The 16,753-nt window shown below is 38.5% G+C and overlaps 1 protein-coding gene across 2 annotated transcripts in view; it reads right to left on the bottom strand.

Annotated features, from left to right (window-relative positions):
* Positions 1–13,034, bottom strand: part of LOC125007701 (vitamin D3 receptor A) — a 92,215-nt gene extending 79,181 nt beyond the window's left edge. Inside the window, exons 1-2 of one of the 2 annotated variants that reach the window (XM_047584444.1) lie at positions 12,915–13,034; positions 11,793–11,956 (exon numbers count right to left, since the gene is read on the bottom strand). The gene's annotated coding sequence lies outside the window, so the exon portion shown is untranslated. The remainder of the gene's footprint in view (positions 1–11,792; positions 11,957–12,914) is intronic. The other variant, XM_047584452.1, reaches the window with a different exon arrangement.
* Between the last annotated feature and the right edge of the window lie 3,719 nt (positions 13,035–16,753).

The raw sequence follows: 16,753 nt of genomic DNA on the forward strand, positions 1-16,753 counted from the left end.
CCTCACACACACACACAAAATCAAACCCGTTTTACCAGTGATCTGTAGAGTAACTGACACACAAACTGTTGCTCAAATGCCATATGTGGCATCTTGCACAAACACACGCAGTCAACGCACATACACTTCCACCTGACAACTGCAACTCTGTCCAAACAAAGTTCCAAAAGCAGAGGAAACATCACACAACGACATGCAGAGACTGCACAATACATTCATCCATCCATCCATCCAAAGCTGACTGGATACTCAGATTGGGCCATACAAACAGCTGGACAAGTGAAACTGATTGAGCTAGCTCGATAAACAGGCCATCTGCCCTGCTTAGGTGGAAAGAGCTGGATAGAGTGGAAAAAAATAGTTTAGAAACCTGTAGCTGAGAAGCCAAAGACAAAAGCATGTACAGAAGATATAAGACCTGACACAAATACTACGAGAAATGAAGCACAACTGTTAGATTGATGTCAGGACTAAAACAGAGGACATATAGTTTTCCACTTTGTTACAATAAAAGTCTCAAAATATTACTGGATAATGCTGCAAATATCGATAGAGCAATAGTCTGCACACCTAATCAAATGTCCTAGATTTGATAGCCTTGTTGCATGAAAGATGAGCTTGTATCACACTGGTTTTGCAAAAGAATGTAACAGAACATCCATTTCAGAGATGTGTGGGTTGACTGTTGTCGTAGGTTTCTTTCCAGCCTTGATAGTTTTCATCTTCGTTTAAGCAGGCCAGGAGAGGATCAGAGCTAATGGTATCATGGAATGATGACCGTTTCTTTCCTTTCACTGCGGCTAGAGTTACAATACTGCCACACCTATGAGCTTGTTTGTAAAGAAAGCATTTCACTGAGTTTCATAATTACAGGCAGTATGACTTTTAATCAGGAGACTAGCATTGATAGCCTTGCATTAACATCCGACCTGGACAGTTCCATCATAGGAGGCCAGCTTGTAAAGTCCGTGTTCAGACCTTGCATTAACAAATGCAGCTCCAACCAGCTCTCCAGATCCAATCTTATACCGCTTTCACAAAATAGCAAGTTGACATGAGATTTTCAGACGCAGGACTTTCGTGACCCGGGTCGACCCGCCTTGGCTTTCACACTGCCAGCAGTCGGGTCTGACCTGCATGCCAGCTTTTCGCCTCCCTCTCATACATCATCACGTTGACAGCAAGTACCCTGGAACACTGCGAGGTTAATAAAAAAAAAAAAAAAAAAAAAAAAGAACTGTACATAGCTAAGATATACGTGTGTATGCAATATTGGTTGATGTTTTGCATTAAATGCAGCTAACATAGGTTATTTAGGCTGACTTGAAGGGGCAGAACATGACTGTGATGATGATTTGGTGCTTGTACGAGACAATAGGGGTGAGTGTGTCTCAGTAGGTAGAGAAGTTAGCGGTCCAATCCCCGGAATGTGCCACATGCCAAAGTGTTCTTGAGCAAGACAATGAACCTCCAGTCGCTCCCATTGTGTGGCACTGGTGTGTGAATGTGAATGTGCTTTGTGTGAGCAGATGGGTAGATTTGATTTTAGTAGATCACTGGTACCAAAATGACAATACTCAAAATTTCTTATGTATTTTTATGGAACCAATCAATTTCAAGTTTTTAATGGCTGTTTTAGGATTTATTTAGTATTTTGTCTGTGACTGTACTTAAGGAAATTGCACTTGAAGATCTAAGAGTGATTCTTAATGCAATAATTAACAAATGCATGAGGTATCCGAAAACTTTTTTCCACAACCGTACACATGTTGTGGCTCTGCTACTTTCAGAGACAATTTTAATTACTTTAAATCATCTCCACCTTTGCTAATGAACACACTAATAGTTGATTTAATGATTCCATCTGTCTAAATGGCGACCTCTCGACTTTGCGTTCTAACATCTGTCCAAACTTTGAATTATAGCACATCCTTCATAATTCATAACTGACAAGAGTCAGAGAAATAACGCAAATTAAACAAAAGCCCCAAAAAGTAAAATCGCCTAAAGGCCTAAATCACAGAGATGTCGATTTACACTGGATTACTATTATCAGAAGAACTTTTTGTTTTGAGAAGAATTATGGTGGGTAATTTGTGGTGTAATTTTTAATGTAAGGAAGTTTGCAGTGTAATTTAGCCGAGCCAAGACGATAAAATCGTGGGTCAATTGCCGGGTCATTTGGCCCAGGATGAAATGCCAGGTCGACCCTTTCACACAGCACGAAAAACTTATGTCGACCAGGTCAACCAGGGGTTTTTGTGTAGTTTGAAAGGGGCTTTAGATTTGCACTCTGTATGCAAATAAACTCCAGCACTGGTTGGGAGCAGCAGAACATTTTAACAGCAGATGTTTCTAATGTATTACTACTGCTATTTCAGAAGCATAGATGTTATTATTTACTACTCTGCACTGTGATCTCCGCTAATAAAGGTGAAGACATAAGGCTCTTGAAGAAATAAGACTCTCCATAGGGTTCCTTGTACATCATCATGATCACATCAATAATTAACCACATGCAGATATGTTATTTAATGACAGAATCACACAGAGTGCACTCATATTAAATATTTTTATGTGTTACTAAATTGTTAGCCTAATCCTGTTAATTTTTGTTTAAAGAGAATACTTAATACTTATAAAAAGGCTCTCATTATTAAGGATCAGTCATCACTTATGGTGCTTTCTGCTTTTCAGGCAATCATTAACTGTAGTTGTAGGTTTTTCATCTCATCTCCTACTACTGCTTATCCACTAGGGTTGGGTTGCTGCTTCCAGAGAGAGGCTGCTTTCAGACAGAGGCGAGAGGCAGGGTAGACCCCCGACAGGTCGCCAATCAATCGCAGGGAAGGAAGTCTTTAATTCAACTCAGGACGCCTTGTGTGTTCACAAAACCAAAGGAATATGTGACAAATGTGACCCTGCCCACTTCCAAATGTGGTCAGAAATCTCAAATAATCTCAATGCATCCTAAGAGTGCTCACACCTCTACTTTAGGCTGGTCAAGTGCAATACGATTCCCTGTGAAGGATGTCAATTTAGGTGTTTTTATGGTTGTGTTTTCCATCCAACCTTTTTACTAAATCACAAAGTAGTAGTGTATTTTTTAAATTTAAAAAAATTAAAAAAATGTATACATAGTATACATAGTATATTCTCCATAATCTATAACTTTAGGACAGAGTGTAGCTAGGTACCACTGAGAAAACCACAGGGCCTCGAATTTGAGGTTTATTAAGCAAATCTATTTATTTTAATGCATGTATGAGACAATTATTACATGCTTTTAAATTATTCTATTTTAACAATTTCAATAACGCTTTTGGCTCAAAAGGGCTTCCATAGAAAAATCCATTAGACTGTTACACTTAATTACTGTAATTCCACAAGACAGAACCAGAGCAACTCTCCCTTGGAGCTATACAGCAGACCAATCAGCCAACCAAAGTATTCATTAACACTAAGAACTTACTGAAATTTTTCATCTAAATACATTACATTTCTGCAAATAATATTGTAATTCAGTCATTCAAAGAATACTGTGTTGAAACACAGAAACTGTAACAGAATTTAACTTAATATGCCGCGGTGTGTGCAAAATACAAAAAGCAAGTCTACAGAAAGAGAAGCATGTATACCGGCCCACACACATGCATGCATACAAATTAATCTCTTATGGTCTTCAAGTTGCGTAAAGACAGTGTACAGTGTGTGACAGTGTGTGTGTGTGTGTGTGTGTGTGTGTGTGTGTGTGTGTGTGTGTGTGGGCGGGGGGGGGTACCTCTGGGGTATATACTACAAGCCTTGATCAGTGTAGCACTAAAACAAATCTGACCCAAGCAGACTGCAGCTCCTGCCAAAAGCAAATAAGAGTCTTAAGCTGGACATAATGCAGCACACGGCACAAGGAGAAATGGCAGACAGAACACAGGAAACACATAATGGTAAAGAAAAAAAAACTGTAAACAAAACATGGAACAGAGACAAAAGATAAACATAATAAGCCCCAAATGCAGGTGGTGGAGGAGGCGGTAAACGACAACAGTAGTATATAAGGCAGAGATGAGCTGTGAGAAGCAGACTGTGTATGTTTAAAGAAGGCAAATTAAGACTTCACAGTTGTGCATAATTCAAGCAAAAACAAAGGGGAAAAAAATAAAAAACAAACCAATGAAAAAGAATTAAATTCAGCATGTATTTGCTACTGGGCAAGTAAAAAATAAAATTAAAACTATTTCAAAATAGAAAAATTAAATCACTTATATATTTCAAGATGAAACTGTAAATACATTTCAATATGTACAAGACAACATAATATCCTTTTAAAGGACAGTAATACCAACTATTATATGAGGTATTATAATATTTTGATGTGAAACAGCTTTTTATTGGCTTACTGCGTTCCCTTATAATGGAAAGTCAGAGTGAATGGATTATAACTTCCTGAACAGTTTATCACTATTTAAATTCCCTCAAACTAGCTTCAAAGTTTAAACAATCAGCTGACATTATCATCTAGCTATTATTTAAGTCAGAGGGACAAGGATATTTTTAGTCATAATTCAAATCGCACTTTCATGGTTTTGTTGACACGGAATGAATGAAACAGTGTTGTCAAGATAACCGCAACAAAATCAAATCACTCTGATCAGATGAACCACTTTATTAACTTGACACATATCTTGCATCTTAGGAAATGTATAGATCTCTGTTTATTAGTTATTAGTTTTATTAGTTTGTATTTGCAGTTATGTCTAACAGAGTAGAATAAATAAAACACATAAAAATGAGAAGTAAAGTCTAAATCAAGCAGTCTTCTAATTTAATAGATTTACAGAATCTGTTAGAATACAAAAAGGACAGGTTTCAGGAAGCCAATTTTCCAATTAGATGCCTAGGAATAATAAATATCTTTCCAATTCTCACTTACAAAAGCAGTTATAAATCCAAACTCAGACAAAAACTGAGCTCAAGCTCATCTACAGGACTTATTATTAGTACTTATTATTAAACTAAATATGAACAGGCTAAAAAGACAAAGCAAGCAACAAACACACTTGTCACACTTAAGTCATATTTTTAACCATTTGAAAAAAAAAAAGTTTAAAAGGGACAAAAACAGATGACAAAATAACGAAATAAAAACCTTATCTAAAATGTCTTGTCACTATGTCAGCTGTAGTATCACATAAATGATGAAAGGAAGAGAGAGAGTTCGTATGCATGTGTAGGAAGGAGAGAGTGAAAATGTGCTCTGCACTAAAACATGCTTCACCCTGTCCTGCTGGCATCGGCCTGCTGTTCTGAATTTGCACTTGATTCGCAGTGTGTACACGTGTCAAACAGATGCAGGCAGGAAGGCGAAGCGAGAGAAAGACGGTGAGGCATGAAATACATGAGCCAATAGTTATAAAGGATATTGACTTTAACTGTATTTAGAGCGACTGTGTGCATGCAGCCAGTTCAGTTCTGGGTCATTCGCTACACTTTTGATTAATTGTGCCACAAACAGGATAAGGTGGGTGGAGCCTTCTGTGGGGGGCCTGTTGAGCTACAACCAATCCCTCTCAGTGGGCTTGTCTCTCCCTCTGCTGTGCTACAGTAGCATCAAGAAAGCGAAAATAAGGAATAGAGGGTTGAGAAAAAAAAAAAAAAAAAAAAGGTTGAGAAGTAGGGTTAGCAGCTCAGTTAAAGCCCCTTACAGTGGGCCTCCAAACACAGACACAGAAAGAGTGAGAGAGAAGGCAGACAGGAGCTGAATCTGAGTTTCCTCTTCAAAAACAAGGCAATTCTCTGCAGAAATGTTACCAACTTCAAGTGAAGCATAGCGTCATACGATGAAAGTCACATCTCAACAGTATTTATTTTAGTATTTCTAAGCTAATTTTAAGTGTATGAAAATTTGGAAACATGCAACTGTAAAGCTCACTAGTTAACAGATGCGACATGCTGGTCTTATCTGTACAGAAAGATTTTATTACACTTTTTTACAAACTCTGCCAGTGAACGAATGTGCAAATAAATACTTTTCATTTCGTACACAGTCATAGCAATGCTTTTTTACATTTTTACATGTACATGACTGTACACTGTTATAAAATACAAATCAAACTGTTAATTTTCTGGCCACTTGATGAATGTAATTCCAGTAATCAGTGATCTTTATATGCAGTACAATAGAGGTGGGTTATTTGAGCTCTTTTGATTAAGTTCATTAGAGTTTTGCAACAAAATCAAAAACTTGAAGTTTCAGGCCTAAACAGTAACATAAAAATAACGTATAAAAACACATTTGGACCAAACTGTTCTGAAGACTCTCAGGGGGTAACTACAAACTAGGGAGCTCTGCCTTTAAGGCCTTTTTTTTCCCTTTTTGCATTTGCAATGTCCATGGGAATGCTGAAGTGACGTAATAGCCATCTTGCAAATAGTTATAGATCATCACTTAGTTCTGTACTTGTTGGGCTCATTACATCCAATGAATGTACCCTGAAAACAGTTAAAATACATTAATATTAATATTAAATACATTTTTGCAGTCCAAAAGTGACTACTGAGCTAAGAGGAATGGCAAAAATGGATGCCATTTTTCCCTGAGTCATCCCCGTAAGATTCCCCTATCCTGCATATATAGGAAATATGACTAATTAAAAAAAAAACATTAATTTGCAGTCATAACTATGAAGGAAAAATTGTGATTTTACCTGCCTTAAAGACATCAGGGCTTTGTTTAAAATGTAGTCCGTCATTCTCCCTGTCCCTTCCCTTAGGTCGCACACCGACTACAGATAAACATATCCTCACACACAAACACACACACACTACTAGGTTTAATGAGTGGCTACAGTAATGAGCCAGCCGTGCTTTTAGTATGGCAGTAAAACACGTTCAAGTGAACTCTCGCATCAGTCTAATTAAAAAGTCTATGTTTAAATCAATGGAAAGTGAGTCTAATCATCTACACAGAAGGTAGTGATGGTTACAAAAAGCTTTTGGCTTCTTAAGGAAATATCTTTAGTGTGGAGTTTAGTAGTCTGGTTCTAATTAAACCAAAGCACAGTGTGCTGTGTATTTCAGGACTTATTCATAGATTCATTCTTGTTAAGGGCCTGTGTTCGTGTGATAGGGAAATGTTGAGGTTTCTGCCTGTTTTTAACAGTTAAATTTAAAGGCAGTTTTCTCATGACTATTTGATTATGTCAAACAGCTGCATGATTTTTTTTTATTCTGGAAGTCTATTTATGTTGTACAGTTTTTCTATTTTTTTTCCCATACCTTCTATTTTATGCTTATTCAAGTGTTGTTTTTATTTTGTTGTACCATTGAGTGACCGGAGTCAAAAGTCAGAAGATGACAAAAACATATTTGGACTTTACAAACCACTGAAAAATATCTATATTTTACTTCCCCAGAGCACAGTTGGCTAACAGCAAGAATTCATCAGAAGCTGGCTGAAAGGTGTCATTTGTGTGGTATAAGGGGTGCCCAGTGGACAATCAATGAAGGGCTTGATTCTTTAATAGTCCATGGAACATCTCCTTTAAGGAAAAATATGTTATCACGTCTTCTCTGGTCTTTGCTTACTTTTTTTACAGGAGTAAAGAACTTGTTGTTGCAATGTTCCTTATATCAGGCCTTTGCTATACAGCTTTGTTTTTTTTTTTTTAAGCCTACATTTCTATCACATGAACATTCACGCAGAACTCCTGTCTGAGTTGCTTCTGTAAAGACTGACTGGTGGTCATTTTAGTCTCCTGTTAAGTATTTAAGCTGTTCTCTAGTCACGTTAAACCCTGCTAAAAGAAGAGTAGGTCTGTGTTTTATCTTAAGTGAGTCTGACAGGTAAATGTATGTTGGCAGCTTGGTCACCATGACAAATATCCCAAACATTCAACAGATTTACAGCTTCTTCAGATTGTACTAATCTGTCTGCATCTAGGCTCATAAATTGGCAACAAATCATAAATCAGTAAATTCAGATATTTTCACCATTTTGCTATGAATGCAATTAGAACGAGAATCAGTGATGAATGAAAGTGCAAAAATACTCCACATTTGCTTACCCCATACTGAACCATAAATTGTATGGTATATTTTTGACAACTATGGAAAATAATAATCATTCCAGAACACATTACTCAATCACATACACCGAGTTTCAACAAAAAAATAAACAGCTGAAAAAAGGCACACGCAATCTAAACAGCCTTTTATTTCTAACGGTGAATGCATTCTTCACTTGTGGGAATTGAACCCCTAACCCCCCACAGTATTATGCTAAGCTATTCCAGACCACAATATGGTGCACAAACCTTGAAATCTATACCATTCTTTACCACCACAAGTCATTCAAATGAAGAACCCTGAGAACTTGCAATTCTATAAGCCGAAGCTTGTATAGTAGTCTGTGACTTTAAACTGTGAGGTGAGCCGGTATTGATGTTTATCTCGCCAAGCCCCTTAGGGACTTCAAACTAGACCTAATCGTACCAACCACAACACCAGAGCCTCTACTATATTTATGTTGTAGCTACCCAATTACCTCTCATAAGGAATCCATTAGCCCCTGTTTAACATGTTCACATTGAGGAGGGCGGAGGAGAGAATGAGTCAGTGGCTGTAGAAATAAAGGAATAATAAAATATGGAGTAAGCTGTTACACATGAATGTCACAAAGCAGACAACGTTCATTTGCCTCAAACTTTTTTCTGTTGATTCAGTCGCACCATGCATGTTTAGAAGTACTACATTGAAAATGGTCTGGTCTGAAACAGTGTGTAATCAAATACACTGGTATGTACATTAAAAAAGAATCTGTAACAAAGCTCTTAAGATCAGGTATTTTAATGGATTGGTATTGACTAAAATAAAAGTGTTCAAATTCCAAGATACATGTGACATCACGTCAGTTTTTCACCTGCATAGATGGAAGTGAACCAAATGGCCGAAAATTTGGTTGTACTTCACCTCATAAGATGCAGACTCAGCAACCTGCAACAAGTGCTCATTACTGTTGTGCAAAGGAGGTAACCCTCAAATGTGATAAAATATCTGACGACGCATAGCATTTTCTAGTTGAGAAATGTAGCGTCTTTGATAGTCTGCGACAACACTTTGAAAGCTGATTGAAAGTACTGTAAAATCTTGTGACCTTTTTGTCATTGTATCTGTGTTCTCTATGTTCTATATTGCTGCTGGTTTTGATACACTGCTGTTTTTATTATGATAATTTTGACAGTTTGTTATGAATTTTACATTATATTGGTTAATTTATTTGTTGCCTTAGATGTATTTATATTATTTAAATTAATATTTTGTTCATCTAGCATGTCACAAAATACCTTACAAATAAAAAGACACCATTTTTGGACGAAGTTTGTATGTGCATTCTTTAAGCACTGGTTCAGGTACTGTTTAAGAATCGGCACCGTTTCAAAAGTACCGGTTTGGCACCGGTATCGGATAAAACCTTACCAATACCCATCCCTAGTTTTGTCCCAAAACTCCTCTCTGACCTGTGCTCCTCTCTGTTTTGAGAGGGATGACCAACATTGAAAACTAACTCATCTTCTATCCATTTTACTTAATTAACTAATAAAAATAAGGCATGTTTGATCTTGTAGCTACAGATATCATGTCAAATGTGAAATACAACATTTCAGATACCCAATACTGTAGATCTACAACACCTTTTCTGAACTTTGAATCACTGTATATCAAATCATTAATACTGAAAATAAATCCCCAGCTGATATTAATAGACTGCAGCTGTTGAACAATGGCGACAAACTCCAGTTACCATCCATCTACCTGTACATCCATTGTAATATGGGTATGTATCCCATATCCTACTCCCAGTTCCTACACATGACGGCTAAAGGACTCATTTCAAACCCAGAGTATAGTTACTTAACATGATGAGAAAATCTAACACCTCTGTATTTTACATTTATGCTTCAAGAATGCATTTCTAATGCTACCTTTGATTAATATTTCTATTTTTAAAATAAAAAATGACTAAATGAAGACTTCAAATTTCTATCCATGGCAGGGCAAGGATGCCACTTATGTGTGATGTACCTGTCATGTAAGATAACACAGTTGTGTCTGCGTTGTAATGAGACATCACTGCACAAATCACTATATATGAAAATAAGACACAGAGTAGACTTGAACTTCATCGAACTGCACAGAGCCACTGGAAAAAGCTAACGCACATAAAAAAAGTCTGTGGGTATTTAAACATGTACTTACACGCATATATGCACACAAGCACTCCACATTTCCGGGAATTTGCCTACATTTCCAAATAATTTGCTGCACCTCGAACACCCCATGCATCTGTTATGATTTTACAACCTGCCTGTAACTCAGCAGTGTACAAACCTCTCAAGCAAAATCTGCTCCCCTAAGCACCTCATTATAAAAAAGGGCCCTCTGTAATCCACTGAAGTAATAGATGGGAGGGAGGAACCTTTAGATAATAAAATCAACACAGCAAAATGACAGAGTGATTGTCCCTTTTAGGATGGAGCCTTTCAACTTCCAAAATCCCAGCACTGTGACGAACCTGACATTCATTCAGTACAAGATGTACTGTATATGGTTTTAGCTAGCAATATGATCAAGTATGCAGCTGAAGGTTATGGAAACAAGCAAACATACAAGTTGCAATCTCAAACCGCAATCTGGCAAAAAAGAAAAGAAAGAAGTAAAAAAATACATTTTTCAAACAGTAAAACATGAACTGTCTGATGTCATGGTGGCCGTGGCAAGCAATTCCAATTCAGCACTAGAACTGAGCAGTGCAGCTGTTTGTCAACGTAACAAAAATAGCCCAAATAGAGAAATCTGACCTCACACATGCTCCTTACTTTCAATTCAGCAACAAAAAACACCCAGTGTGGAAACATTCCTAGAAAGTCATAATGTCTTAACTTTAAGATGATTTGTGTATAGGAATAAAACAACTATCACATTAGCTTCCCATTTAATAATTATGGTAGAAGAAGCAAGTCCAGTAGTAAAATCAAGTTAAGTCTAAAGCATGAACCACAAAAGTCCATTAGTAAATCTCTGGATGCTGAATTCTCACAACTTTACAGTTGCTATATGTCCCAATTCACATGGAAGACACACTTCAGAATCCATAGAAAATAGATTAACTTTTCAACATGCTGTCAACAGACTTACACAAGCTGTGATCTCACTGCAGACTAAAGTGTCCATTCTTCCCCACTCAACTCCATGTTTTAATCTGTCCCTTTGTCTTCCCGCAGTCTCCTCCACATCAGAGACTGACAAGCTCCAGGAAGGAAGACATGCAACACCTCCGAACATTTCTAAAACCACATTACTACACCCATCGGCTTGTCAGTTTACACAAGAAGCCTTAAACACGCGTTCAGTAAAAGCAGTGTAATATGATCCATTCGATTTTTGTTTTTAATGCCCTAATCGACGTTTTTGGGGAGGATTTACTGGCCTTGCTGCAGGCAGGCAGACATACACATGTGGAATGTGGAGGGAAGCACACGCTTAAAACAATAACACACACACAAAACATAAGGGGGACAAGGCGACTGCAGAAGTTGTGCTGAAATGCGAAATGAATCTGCAGTGTGAAATGCCATGTGGCCTGGAAGCACGTAAACACGGTACAGCGAGGAAACAAAGAGAAGAGCTGCAGGATTTTTTATTTTTTTGTTCATGTGCAGAAGCTAGCTCTGCAAGCTAACCAAGTCATTGGTGCGTTTAAGTCACAAGAACCAAGCCAGCGAATGCTCTCCTACCTGATGTGGCATATCAACCTTCACTTCGTGCAGTAGCAGAGCGGGGCCCAAATGTGGGAGCCAGGTCGCCAAAATTTTCCCGATCCAGTGGAGTGGAAGGCGGATTTTTAAAAGAAAAAAAAACGCAGCCGCTGAAAAAGTTTTTCCTCAGTGTACAAAACAATCTGTCAACAGAGCAGAAGAAAAGCGGGGTGAATTGGGAAGGGCTATCTAACGGTCAGTCGGGGGGCTGGGAATTGGGTAACATTGGAGTCGGGTGACGTCCCGTTATTTGTTGCTTGGACACACCGTTAGGCCGCACGTAACTCAATAAATCTGGCAATTTACGGGTTACCTTCTTAGAGCATTAGAAAGCACTCCCAAAATAAGGATGGAGACCTTTAACGCATCACTTGGGGTCACGTGAAAGATTCGGAACACACGTACTGAAGTTACACATTAACATAAAGAAAACTTTAAAGTTTTATATTTGCCCCGAGTGCCTGCTACCCTCACACCCACTGCGTATTTTGTTCGCACGGATAAAACCGCAACGTTAAGTGAGACCGAACTGGCCATTTAAGACACGTCTTGTTCCAAGGTTTGTACATGTCCCATGTTCATTAACCTCTTTTTTTTATGAGTTTCGCCCCTTTCTCCACGTAGGAGCAAAGCGAACGTTAACGGCGTTCGGACATTAGCGGAAAAAAAGACAAACAAAACAAAAAACAGCAGTCGCTGCAGCAACGGCCGCGGTCACAATGAGGGAAACGTCCTTTAATTTCTACACAGTGTGCACGTCAACTGTGAATATTATTGTGTTAGAGTAGCGGGGCGGCTGCGAAATGGCCTCACTACAATGACATTAAGCCTGGGCTGACTGGGTGCATTGTCTGTTACCAGCGGCGTGTCAAAATATTGCAGCCCGCGAAGAGAGACACAACACTAGCTAACGTTAACGGCAGCAGCAGCCACACTTTAGTGGCCTGAAAAAAGCGTGCGTGCCATTCGGCCCGAAAGCACTTCTCAGCAAAACGCAACCGTGAAGAGCACAAGTACAAAAGCTACAACAGCTCTGCTACACCCTCGACTTCGCGGGACACCTTAAAAATGGACAAGAAAGTGCATAAAAGGAGAACTTACATTAGTCCATGGGAACATAAACGCAAGTAGACGCTCCGTTAGTCCAGTTTTTTAGCTCTGTATCAACCGTATCAACACAGATGGACAGCACTTCGCCATAACCCCGCCCCCATGGTTTAGCAGATAGGCATATCTATACATATATATATAAAATCCACGCGTGTCCAATCACAGCGTTCCACTCTGGGACAGGCTCTGTGTTCATTGGTTGAGAAGCCTGTCAGTCTCGTGCTGCGTTTTCAGCTGTCTCCCTACCATATAGGGGTGTGTCGTGACGTAGATCGTAGTCTGATAGGTAGTAAACAATTTTGTCAGAGAATAATATTAAATAAGGTGGATTAAAGCAGACATTTAGAAATCGGGATTTTCTTGTGCTTGTGATCTTAAGGGCGTTCCGTTGTAAGTATGATGTGATGTAAGTATGAAAGCTGGTGAGATGGCTATAAATTTCATTCAATTTTTCGATGCATTTAAAGCATTCTTAGCATTGCTGCATTTTTAACTTAAATGTACAGTAACTCCACGTTTCTCACGATGAATCTTTTATGATTCACCTATACATAATATATGAAAGTTCCAGCATCCTTTTCGCTGTCTCTGATCTGTCTGTCCTGGAAACTGATGGTAACTGATAGTATGCACATGCTAAGGGGATAAGAGCCTGGTCAAAACATCTTCGCTGACCAACTGGTCTGCTTATAATGTGTACAGAAGAGCTAATTTGTCTGCTTGGAGGAAGAATTTAAAAGGAATGATTTGGCCCTGCAGGGGTATACTGTTTCACCCCTGGGATTTTTTTATTATAGCATGCCTATCACCACATTACCCACACTGTAATTAGTCATGATTCTTTATGTCCATCTCTTGTCATTTAGATGGAACCTGAAGGAGTCTGTCTATGGTATATGGACTAGATGAGTATATACATATATACATATATCTATATTTTTATAACATTGTTACCCTGCCAAATGCATGAACATAGTTTATCAATAAAAAAAAGTTCAAAACCTGCTGTGTTATTGAACATCAAGAATAGTAATTTTATAAGCATGCATATCAGGGCAGAACATACAATAAAAACTGTTCCTTTGTTAGGCCATACACAGTCTCGTGTGTGATATTTTTCCTTGCAGCCTGCCTGTATGTGCATGCGCTGGAATCTAGGCCATCCCTTGTGGCTTTGTGTCTGAGAGGCGGATCAGTCTATACGCGGGGTTGTCAGGCATATGGGCGTGTTTATGTCAAAGACATGCGCACATGTAGCTTAATCTTCTGCTGTGTGTGTGTGTGCGTTTGCGTGTGAGAGAGAGACAGAATGCTTGTACTGTATGAGGTCTCTGTGTTGTGTTGGGGTGTTTCCACTGTGCAAACACACTACAGTGGACTGGGTACCGGAGAAACTCTGACTTATTTTGTTCAAATGCACACACACTTTCTCTATATTACTCACTTTGTCACCATCTTCCTTCCTAGAATTCCAAATCTCCCTCCATCTCACTTTATCCCCCACAACTAAACCAGCACACACACTCACACCATTTTCTCTCCCACTCACAGGGTGAGTCTAGGAAACAGCTGGAAAAGCAAATAGTCGCAGGCAGGCCGAGCCCTGGCCCACTGGCTCTCATACAAGACTGGACCTTTACTTGGATGAATGCAGGCCTCACACTGATTTTTCAGCTGCAGTCAAAAAAGCACAAAGAGCAGTGCAATTGCACAAATCTAAAGGAATGTTGCAGCACTCTGCAAACACACGCTTTGATCGACTTCACCATGCGTGGCCAGAAGATTGGTTGCAGTGTCACCCGTGTGTGCCACAAATTTCTCAGGGATAATTGAGTAGCTATGGGAAGGGAGCTGTTTCTGTAACAATCAGGCCTTTCCCTTGTCCCCATTTTAAGTTTTGATTCCCCTCAGCTCTGTCTCACCCGTCAGCTCTTCAACAATTTCATCATCAGCTTCCAACATCAATAAAACTCACCCATATTCACAAAGAATCAACAGCATTCTTTCCGATGGGACATAAGGACATTTGATAGCTGAGCAAAAGTGGAACATAGGGTCAGTAAGTGAGTAAATATTGTTTGCTGCACCCACCACGAACCAAGGCTTGTTAATAGAGTCCTGTTTGATTAAAATCCACAAGTACTGAGCCAGTGACATAGACTGTAAGTATTATATGTATTTTTGTAATAAATTACATTCATATGAAGCTGAAGTCAAGAAAACCGTGGATTTCAGTCCAATCCAGTAAAATGTCAAGACATTTTACACAAAACCATAAATGTCAATCTTCGGGTAGCACTATCAGACACATTGGGGATAACCGAAGCCAGCAGCGTTCACTCATTCAGTCTTTCATTCTGGTTCATAAATGTGAGAACTGTACTCATGTAGGAATGACAGAAAACATAAGAAAGGCATCTGATACTGCATTCCAGCATGTGGATTATGCTTTCACTGTATTGTAACACACTATATGCTTAAAGGAGTAGCCCATGCACAGCATGCATTACCTGTTCAGCAGTAAACCCCTTTTCCAATCTGCCCACACTTCTTTCAGAGAAAATAATCATGTTCAAGAAATTCAAAATCCTGAGACTAATAGTACCACAAAAAAGAAAAACCAAGAAATGACCAAGATCCCACTGACTATGCAGTCCTCTTTATGGAGCATAAAACCTTATACTTGATTAGTTTGTCTTTTCATTCTCATTCCCAGAATAGCTTTGTGTATGTTTTTCTTTGAAATACTCATTTGGTTGCATTTTTTTAATATGATGTACAATTATTGATGCAGGGCTGGCAAAAATGTTAAAAGTGAAATATCAAAATCATTGTGGTTGTAATTCATTTGTTTTCCCTTTTCTAGGACACATACTATATATGTGTGATGTTTTCTGAAGAAGTGATGTACAACACGTGAAGCACACCTCTTGATTTCATTTTATTTGTTCCCCATCTGTGCAATTAATCATATTTGCTTTTGCATTTCCATTCATTTCATCTTCTCAGGAAGCGTTTAATGTAAAGTGCCTGGCTTGGAAAGAGGATACAGCCTGCACACACACTTTCAGTCGAACAGAATCCGGCCCACTGCTACACAGCTATACACTCAAAAATCAGCTCCATCTTGACTCGCCACCTGAGTATAGCATGTGTCAGCAAAAATAGTTTCCATCAGTACCCCCAGCACTGGAAAGTAGAAACTATTTTGTTTTTCAAAGGGCTGGAATAGTTAGCATTGTGCTGCAGTACACTAGCATAGTACACAGGTTGATTTGATTTGTTTTAGAAGTTGAGTAATGCAAGTAGTATTTATATTAATAATGATTCTTATCAACTGATTCTGAAAAAAATACCTTGTTGAAATTTTTTTTTTTAATGGATTTACACTGTTGTGTCATTGAATGAGCACTGTTAGGTAGCTGGGATATTGGAGAAAAGGTTCTGAAAAACAAATGTTTACTTAAATGAAAACACCTGAAGAATTTATTGAGGAAGTTGTTCCTAAATGATGACAAAAATGTGTCTGTGGAACATGCCAAGGAGTCTGTAGAAGACATTACTATATAATAAAGACTTTAAGAGCCGAAAAGATTAGGAACACCTGGTTGAATACATAAAAGGACATTAAAAGGCTCCCCTAATTATTTTTGAATGAAAACTCATTATTGAAAAATAAGAAAACGTAGAATACAATCCGATCAACACTGTAGAGCAGTCAAGGTATGACATACCATATGATGGAAATGGCTGAGTACAATTCTGCTTTCCTGCATGGTTTAATTAAATTTAGTTACACTTCACCAACAACTAGGTTTAGATTATTGTGA

Source organism: Mugil cephalus, chromosome 1 (assembly GCF_022458985.1).
Source record: "Mugil cephalus isolate CIBA_MC_2020 chromosome 1, CIBA_Mcephalus_1.1, whole genome shotgun sequence".
In the NCBI taxonomy this organism is placed as follows: domain Eukaryota; kingdom Metazoa; phylum Chordata; class Actinopteri; order Mugiliformes; family Mugilidae; genus Mugil; species Mugil cephalus.